We start from the raw sequence: 10,398 nt of genomic DNA, 5'->3' as shown, positions 1-10,398 counted from the left end.
TAAAAGTAGCCTAACTAAAAGATTGCTAATAAAGTCTATATTTTGATCACACTGTGGCCTGTCGACGCGGGAGATAATAAATACCGTCGCCCATTTAGCCTTTTATTTATTTTTTATCATGACTACAAGTTCTATAATCATTAAATACTGCCTAGTTAAGTTACGTTTCACATGTCTGTACTGATAATGAACGAAATGAATTTAAATAAGAGTAGTCACAATACTAATCAATACCTACTGCTTCGCCGCCATGTTAAGTTAGCTGACCTACATTTTAATATTGATGACTTATCTACGACTCTTCGTTTGATAATTCTGAATGACAACAACAAACAAAACAAAAACTGACTTACCCACGTGATTCCTCCCAAACAAAGAGTCAAATATGAAATGTTTCTGTGAACAGAAAATGTAGCTTGGCTATATGCTGGCACATATTCCTGTCTCGAAGCTGACCCAGCTATTGGCTTTTAATCCTTATTAACTGTCATAAACACATTAGCGGATAGACATTGACGATTCATATTAAGCCTAATTATAGTCTACAACGTCTTCAGGGTCTGATCTGCACGCCTACAAAACAACTAAAAATGTTTCTCATGTGATTTTAGTCAAGAAGGCTGTAAATGTTTGCATTTACATACAACTGAAATTAAATGCAATAAAAAAACATGAAAAAGTATTAATGTAATTTGCCCGATTTTTTATTGTATTTAATAAATTAACTTTAGACGTCTAATAGACGACTTTTAGACCAAAAAAAATGCTTGCTGGGTAAACATTTGGGAAAATTTTGAAAAAGAAAAAAAAATTCAAAGGGGGCTAATAATTCTGACTTCAGCTGTATATATATATATATATATATATATATATATATATATATATATATATATATATATATATATATATATATATATATATATATATATATATATATATATATGTATATATATATATATGTATATATATATATATATATATATATATATATATATATATATATATATATATATATATATATATGTATATATATATATATATATATATATATATATATATATATATATATATATATATATATATATATATATATATAACATCTCTCCCTCAGTCATCGTTTCATCAAGCAAATTTCTCGTGTTAGCCTGTTAGTCTTGGTCGAATACGCGGGTAAAGTCTATATTGGATATGCGGCCGGCCGGAAGTGCGATAAGCACATCAATATGGTTGTTGCTAGATCGGACATGGTTACGGCCGGAAGTAAACAAGAATTATTTATATTAATTATTAAATTTCCCATTAATTTTATTAACGTCTACCCCTACCCCAACCCTAAACCCAACCGTCACAGTATTGTAAAAACAGTAGTTGTACAGGGTATTATTTATGCTATCTATTAAATTACCCAATAAATTGTATTTGTAACGCTTACCCCCACCCCAAATTATTGTTATACAGTGTCATAGAAAAATGCTGCTATATTGATGTGCATATCGCACTTCTGGCCGGCCGCATATCCAATCTAGACTCTAGAATCTAGTGCCACCAATTATTGATCCGCAATCTGTAAATGTAGCTTGTGTGGACACTACTGCGCTACTTGACTAAAAAATATTTTTGCTACTGTAAAGCTTTTATTTGTAATTGTAGTTAAGCTAGTAGATCACTACCTGTAGCGACTGCCCAGCACTGAATACTGTAATATATAAAACACAGTGAAATAACAATATTTTTTTTAATAATTAATGGGCCATAATATCAAAGAATATTAACAATTGGCTCTAAGAAATGCACAAAAACACCTTTTTTTTCCAAATCATTTATTTAGAGGAAGTTTAACTTGTGGCTCATTAGTAAATGACACATTTAGGCAGACGAATGCACAGTAATCCATCTGCTACATCATGACATTTTGACGAACATCATTGTATTGTAAAACTAAACAGATCACTCACTAAGGATCCCCTTTCCACATAACCAAGAATATTATGAGTGCTCAATAGGATTTGATTGCCTCTGATGTTGTCACATCTATTGGGCTTCATCTCATCTCTGGCTAGACCTCTTGATCCTTCCATCGGGACCTTGTCCTGTATGAGATCTTTTCTCTATACAGTTAAGTTACTTGTGTCTTGTAACTTTCGTTCAACATCACTGCGATAACACCTGTGCGTGAGATTCAACAGTGTGTCATTTAATGTAATGTTAGTAAAGTTATGAACCAGTGGATTCATCCAACCTATATAAAAATCTGATATATGGCAATGCAAATTACATAAATGACATACAAGTTTGGATTTTACAGATATAAAATATATCATATATACAACATATGCTTCAAAATATTTCAAAAATGGCTGTTTTCGTTGTTGTTTTATAATTGGAATTACAAATATGGTCAAATATATAGTCTGTGATGTTATTTATGTTCATATATAGCCACATATCAGATTTCCATATGGGAAGTCAGCACAAAATGCAGAATTGATGCGCTTGTGAACCCAATCCTGGTGAACATGTCACCTCGCTCTGATCATGCTCTCTATGGTTTTGATGTGGTTTTAAATGAGGTAAAAGAAATAAAATAAAACAATCAGTAGGCTTTTACCTCTAATCTCGATCCACTCTTCCAGAAACATCTGCTAGTTTTACTGGAGAGCTTTTTTTGGACCAAGCAGCCATAGTCATATTAAATCTTTACAACAAATACACATGGGCTTTCAAAGGCATTGACCTCCCATTATTTATGAGCAACATGCATCCATTAGTACATCTATAAAAATGCCCATCCAGCCCAGTTCTGTTTGTATTTCAATGGATATTTGACTACTGTAGACTTATTGCAGAAAAAAACACTCCTGCCTAAATAACTTGAAGTCATAATTGTGCGTTGCTCGGTGGCACAATGGCGACTGAGGACGATTGTGATTGCAGAAAAACCTGCCCCACATCTTCCTGACTCTGGATTAGCAGCTTCGTCAGAGACTCGCCTCTGCATGAACATCTCGTTCTTCTCATCATGGTTTCTTCAGGGTTGCACAAACAGACGTGAAAGCAGAGCTCTTCTGAAGAACAGCGATGGTGCTGCTACTGCACAGCGGGTAATTTGCGAGATCCATCGCTGCCATGGAGGAATCAGTCTACGTGTCAAGGTTGCCATGGACACACATGGCGTGGGAGGTGCTTGTGACGTTCTGTCACAACTCCAGCTGTGTGTTTGCTTTGGCTGCTGGCAGCAAACTCACGCCGTTTTTGGATCCAGCGTACTATTGATCTTAATCGACACTGGCCGCTTTGAGGTCTGGAGTAGTTGTCTACCCTTGGCAGCAGACACTTATTCCAGTACCTCTATCATCTTTTTCATCATCGTCATCGTCGTCCTCCCCTTCATCACCCTCCAACAAGATCTGTTAACAGCGGACAAACAGTGTTGGTTAAAGATATATTAAGTGCCGAGACATTGATTCTGCAAAAAGTTTTCAAAAAACATCGCTATTCCCTCTTGAATCAATTTTGAGCTTAGTTTTTACCAGCAGATGGCGCTGTATGCTTTACAAACAGCTGTTCTCTGCTGACCTCCAATTCCTTACCAATGCCACTCAAACCTAAAATGGTCATTAATAAAGTTAGGAAAGGTTTAGGCGAGTTACAAATTCATAGTGTGCTGTTTACATTAATCTTGTGACATAAGCCAACTTACATCAGCGCTCTTCCTCGTGAGCATTTAAGTGCACTGTTCAAAACTAGCCTAGAGCACCATCTACTGTTCAAAACTAGCTTAGAGTCGGTGCCAATGGCGAAGTGGAAAGTGCATTGACACATGCATTCCAGTGCTCACGGCGACCTGAGTTTGATTCCTGCCTTGAGGTCCTATGCCGATCCTTCCTCTCTCTGCTCCCCACACTTTCCTGTCAATTCTCTTTACTGTCCTGTCCAATAAAGGTGAACCCCCCCACTATCTGCTTTTAAAAACTAGCTTACCGCACCATCTGATTTTAAAAACTACCCTAGAGCGCCATCGGCTGTTAAAAACTAGAGTTACAGCACCATCTGCTTTTAAAAACTACCCTAGAGCACCCTCTGCTGTTAAAAAAACTAGAGTTACAGCACTATCTGCTTTTAAAAATTACCCTAGAGCGCCGACCGGAGTGAAAAAGTAGCTTACAGCGCCATGTGCTTTTAAAAACTACCCTAGAGCGCCCTCTGCTGTTAAAAACTAGAGTTACAGCGCTATCTGCTTTAAAAAAAAAAAACTAGCCTAGAGCGCCAACTGCTGTTAAAAACTAGAGTTACAGCGCTATCTGCTTTAAAAAAAAAAACTAGCCTAGAGCGCCCTCTGCTGTTAAAAACTAGAGTTACAGCGCTATCTGCTTTTAAAAAAAACTAGCTTAGAGCGCCCTCTGCTGTTAAAAACTAGAGTTACAGCGCTATCTGCTTTAAAAAAAAAAACTAGCCTAGAGCGCCCTCTGCTGTTAAAAACTAGCTTAGAGCACCATCTGCTGATTCAAGAGAGAATAGTAATGCATTTTTCAGCATAGCTATAGTTATAATGTAAGTAATGTTTAGTTTCTTGCACAGACAAGTCGTAATACTGTAATAACACCCTTTAATAAAACCTCTTGGATGAGAATGGGAAAATTAAAAGCATTTTATTTTATTTTGGGGGAAACTATCTCTGTAAACTTCATCATTTGATTTAAGTAGTTTTGAGGCAATTCAGTTTTATTGACCCAATTATGAACCTTCCATTAAAAAGTACTGCGTATAAAAGCTCTAAAATGTCTTCAGAGGCAGGTAGGAATAAATTAAGTTTTACTTCCTGTATCCAGAGGTTGTATTTTTTTTTTCAGATAGAATTTCGAAGTCAGCACAGATATGTCCTTAACTACCTTGTATGAATTATGTGTCTCAAAGCACCGCTTGGGTGATTTTTTTTTTTTTTTTTTAGTGTGTAAATGTACGTTTGTGACCAACATTTTCCATTTTGATGGCATTTCTGGTGTTAAGATAAGTTAGTATTAGCAAGCAAATATTCCTTTAGTTGTCACCAACACTCAAAATAGTTTTTTACTTGTTCAAACTACTTAATTAAAATGAGCTGAAACAACACAAGTCTTGAAATTTCATGGGGACAACTTAATTTTTTAATGTTGAATCCACATAAATTTGTTTAAAGTGTTAAGTTAACTTAATTAATTTGTGTTAGGACAACATGAATTGTGTGGAACCCTGCTTTTTTTACAGTGAATGCTCTATTTTACTGTACATGATTAAATTGTTACGCTATCTCAGAACTGACTTCGAAATTAGTTTGAAGAGATGCCTTTGTGAACTGTGGAGCTTTCGAATGCAGCCTTTATTATCATAAAGAACAGATCAAATCTTAATTTCAAACCTTTAGTTCTTCAGCTGGCTGTCTTTGTAATTACGGTTGACACCTAAATATTGGCAAAAACATCTATAGTTACCCCACCTTAATCCTGAGAAAACTGGCACACCCTCTTAGATAAACACATTCAGAGGTGGAGTGAAAACAAAACAATACCCTGGAATCTGAGTTTTAGGTGTCACGCAACCCAAAGAATTCATATTAACCTTGACATTCTGCTTATATGACTTAGATCAAGTGATATTTACAGCAAAGGACAACGTAAACCTCATATCATATTTCAATGAGTGTTTTAAAATAATTGTTACTTTGAATAAGTCAAACATTTGAAGGTTACAATAGTTTAAAAATCTAATTCACCATTAACAGTGTTAAAAAAAGATTGCATATCTCATATACCTAATGCAAAATTCAATGCAATATGCTCATCTGCAATAATAATGACAACATTTTACCATATGCGTATAATTGTATTGAAGAGAGTAATACAAAACTCACCATGCTGATGATTAGTTTAATGTTCAGAGCAGTGTGCAGTTCATGCAGAAGTCGATGTTCAGATGTTATTTATACTGTTCCTACAGAAACTGTTCACACCTCCTCAGAGAACAGACACATGCAGCAGCCAATCAGGTGCAGACACGTTAGATTAGACATTTTCAAAGAAATGACACTTAAAGCATTGCTTGTGACAGATTTCCGAGATTCTGTAATCCACCATTTTGATGCAAAAGAACAAGCTGTGTTATAGGGTATGCAAATATATGAAGCATTTTGATATACTTTTACATATACACACTGAGTTAATGTATGAAGAATATCAGAATCAGTTTTATTGCCAAGTGTACTTTACACACACAAGGAAATTTGTTTTGGCAACAGAAGCTTCCAGTGTACATAAAGTGACAAGTGACAACACAAAATAAATATGAAAAAAATAAAAATAAAAAAGATAAACATTAAACAGATGCGGTTAGTCAAGAAACCTGGATGTTGAGTTGTATGTACAGATTGTTATAAATTTACAGGTTAATTATACAGGTTATATGTTGAATTAATGGAAGAATGAAGAGCAAAAGCATTAATAATTAATAAGTATTAATAATTAAAAAGCATTAATAATTGTTTATTTTACAGTCATAGGCTACTCATTCCATAAACAGGGCTATAAATGACTATCCCGACCTTAACCTTTGACTTTAAGCCATATAGAAATACTCAAAACATGGCTCAAAACTATACATTCAATTAATAGATAAAGTCATATCTGATTTGCTATTAATTAAACGTGCCATTATAATTCCGTCAACATCTTGTAATAACTGACAGTGCAAATTAATGTGTTATTATCCGAAAATGCATAGGTTGGAGTCATGGATTTCAACCTCAAGCCATCTTTTAAATAAAACATTAGCTAATATTTTCAAAAACTATGTCTTCATGCTATGACTTTGTTGAGGCGCATGACTGCTAACTGAATAATGTCATTATGGATATGTTTTGATCATATGATATGACACATTCACACAATGTTGGAGTACTGTGAAAAGTTGTGAGTGTGGTAAGTTGGGCGTAAAGCAAACTACTAACAGCTTTAATCAGTGATGTAATTTTGTGTTTTACAATTTCATCAATTCATATTATTATTATTCATCACCAGTTCTTTAATGAATCGATTATTTATTTATGAGTCATACAATATCTCTGGTAATTCGTGCATTAAATAATTGAGAATAAATTCACACTACTTGTATTTTATGTGCACTTTTACTGTAGCTTCAATAGTCATGCCACTTTAATCCTGAGAAAACTGCCACATCCTCTTAGATAAGCATATTCTCTACAGAGGTGGAATGAAAACAAAACAATGATGTGGACTCTGAACTGTCACAAGGTGCCACATGCAAACAACAAATTAATATTTAACTTTAATTTTCGATCCATTTGTTTATCTATCTATCTATCTATCTATCTATCTATCTATCTATCTATCTATCTATCTATCTATCTATCTATCTATCTATCTATCTATCTATCTATCTATCTATCTATCTATCTATCTATCTATCTATCTATCTATCTGTCTGTCTGTCTGTCTGTCTGTCTGTCTGTCTATCTCTATCTATCTATCTATCTATCTATCTATCTATCTATCTATCTATCTATCTATCTATCTATCTGTCTGTCTGTCTGTCTGTCTATCTCTATCTATCTATCTATCTATCTATCTATCTATCTATCTATCTATCTATCTATCTATCTATCTATCTATCTATCTATCCTTTTTTAAACCGCTTAAATCTATCTATCTATCCATCCATCCATCTATCTGTCTATCTATCTATCTATCCATCCATCTATCTGTCTATCTATTCATCTATCTATTCATCTATCTATTCATCTATCTATCTATCTATCTATCTATCTATCTATCTATCTATCTATCTATCTATCTATCTATCTGTCTGTCTGTCTGTCTGTCTGTCTGTCTGTCTGTCTGTCTGTCTGTCTGTCTCTATCTATCCATCCATCCATCCATCCATCCATCCATCCATCCATCCATCCATCCATCCATCCATCCATCCATCCATCCATCTATCCATCCTTTTTCAAACTGCTTCAATCTATCCATCCATCCATCCATCCATCCATCCATCTATCTATCTATAAGCAGGGATGGGCAGTATTTACGATCCAAGTATTTCAAATACAAAATAATTTTTGTCATTGTATTTGATAGGGTTGATGAAAATGGGTTAATATTTTGTATCAAAATACTTTAGTGTCTTGTATTTTTAAAATACTGTAAAATACTTGACTGTAATAATCTACATGATGACGTCATAAAAATGCAGCCTCACATTGATGCTTTCTCAGTTATTTACCAATGTTGAGATCAGAACAGGAAATTGATTAAGCAGGTGGTCAATGCTAATATGGCAGTACAGTGTACGATTCGGCATCAGCATCTTTGCTTAAGAAATGAGATGGAATAAAAAATCCGTTCTTAAGAACAGGATGAAAAGCTTCAGAACATCCTCAGGGCTGCAGGTGGAAATGCAGAGGAAGTTTTAAACACCTAAAGATGCTGTACTGGTGTTCACTCTGGGGGTAAACTGAGACTCTTCCAGTTAAAGAAGAACTGAAAACATATTGGCAGAATGAGAAAACTGCACAAATAATAGTAGTTTTAGATGGATTGCTGATGCAGATGCCAAGATAATTAGTCAAACAACATAAAAATCAGTCCTACAATGGCGATTCCTACAATACTTCATTGACTGTTTCAAATGCCAGTAGCTGATCTGCAGGTGCTCTTTATAGTTAATGAAGAGGAAAGATGTTTAAGTGGTACAATGCAGTATATGAGACACAAATATTTAATAATGCTCCGGTCTATACAGTCTGGACTCCTGGTACACGGCATCAGCAGGATGTAAATGAAGTTTATTTGCAAAAACCAGCCTGATCTCACGAGAAAACGTACTTTACATTTTGTCAGTTTAGTGGCTAATTCGTAGGAATTCGAGTTCAGTCGTATGAAATTGTACGATTTAAAAAAGGAGGCGTGGCACCTAACCCCACCCCTAAACCCAACCGTCATTGGGGGATGAGCAAATCGTACTAACTAGATCGTACGAATTCGTACGAAATAGCCACTAAATAAAAAAGTTACGAATTGCCGTGAGATTGTTTCGATTAATCATGTTGTATATTTTGCAATGAAGAGTGCAATTGCAAAAAACATGATTTATGGACATGACTAAAACTGAAGATTTGAGAAGTTTTTAGAAATGTTTTTGTTTTTTATGTTTTTACATGAAGTATAGAAGATTTCAATTGCAAAAAAATTTATTTATTTATTTTTTAAATTAATAAAAAAATGGTCGTTGGGCAAGAAGGTTGCTGGTTCCAAGTCCCAGCTGGGCCAGTCGGCATTTCTGTGTGGAGTTTGCATGTTCTCCCCATGTTGGGGTGAGTTTCCTCCGGGTGCTCCAATTTCCCCCACAGTCCAAAGACATGCACTACAGATGAATTGAATAAACTAAATTGTGCATAGTGTATGATTGTGTGTGTGAATGTGAGAGTGTATTGGTGTTTCCAAGTACTGGGTTGCGGCTGGAGGGGCATCCGCTGCGTAAAACATATGCTGGAATAGTTCATTCCACTGTGGCGACCCCTGATAAATAAGGAACTAAGGCAGAGGAAAATTAATAAATGAATGAAAATTAAAATAATAACTTCATATATCACCCTTATAAAATATAAGATTGCTTAGAGATGGTTGCAATTTTACTAGCCACACACTGGATGGAAACACAATGAAGAGATAATACTATTTTCCAACTCATTATCTGCATCATATGGCTTTTACAGTGATTAAAAAGATCTTCAAGACAGGACTTTCTTGATGAAATTTGTATCAAATTTATACTAAAATGAGAGAAACAAAAGTTTACGAATACCTATTCATGTACAGTAGAGGTGAAAGAAGTTCATATTACATTCTGTATTAACTCTTTAGTTGCTAATGCAGCAATTCACTAATAAATGGAGTCATACTATAACTCTGAATCTCTGAATTTGTATGTTACCAATAATAAATAAATAAACAAACAGCACAATTTGAATTTGTGTTGCAGAGTTTATTCTTTTTTTTTTTTTTGTCTTTTTGGTAGGTTTGGGGGAAGGGGAGAGGGTTTTGGGGCTCTGTTACCTCAGCTGGGCCCCAAGCCAGCTGAAACCAAGTATTGCAGAAGCCAAAAGTTTTCAATTTTTGACACTGCACATACAATAGGCTTCTCTCTATCTGAATAGGACCATGGTAATCAATTTGAGACTTTACAGCTTCGTTGACTTGTGGGTTTGACAAAAATCATCAGGCTTCACGCTAGTTGCGTATTTAGATGCAATCATAATAGTAGACTTGAGACTTTGTAGACTTGACTAGACTCTGCGTATTCAGATGCAATCAAAATAGTAGACTTGAGACTTTGTAGACTTGGCTA

This window comes from Danio aesculapii, chromosome 18 (assembly GCF_903798145.1).
Source record: "Danio aesculapii chromosome 18, fDanAes4.1, whole genome shotgun sequence".
Lineage (NCBI taxonomy): Eukaryota > Metazoa > Chordata > Actinopteri > Cypriniformes > Danionidae > Danio > Danio aesculapii.
The sequence above is the reverse complement of the archived record's forward strand: the minus strand, read 5'-3'. Positions refer to the sequence as shown.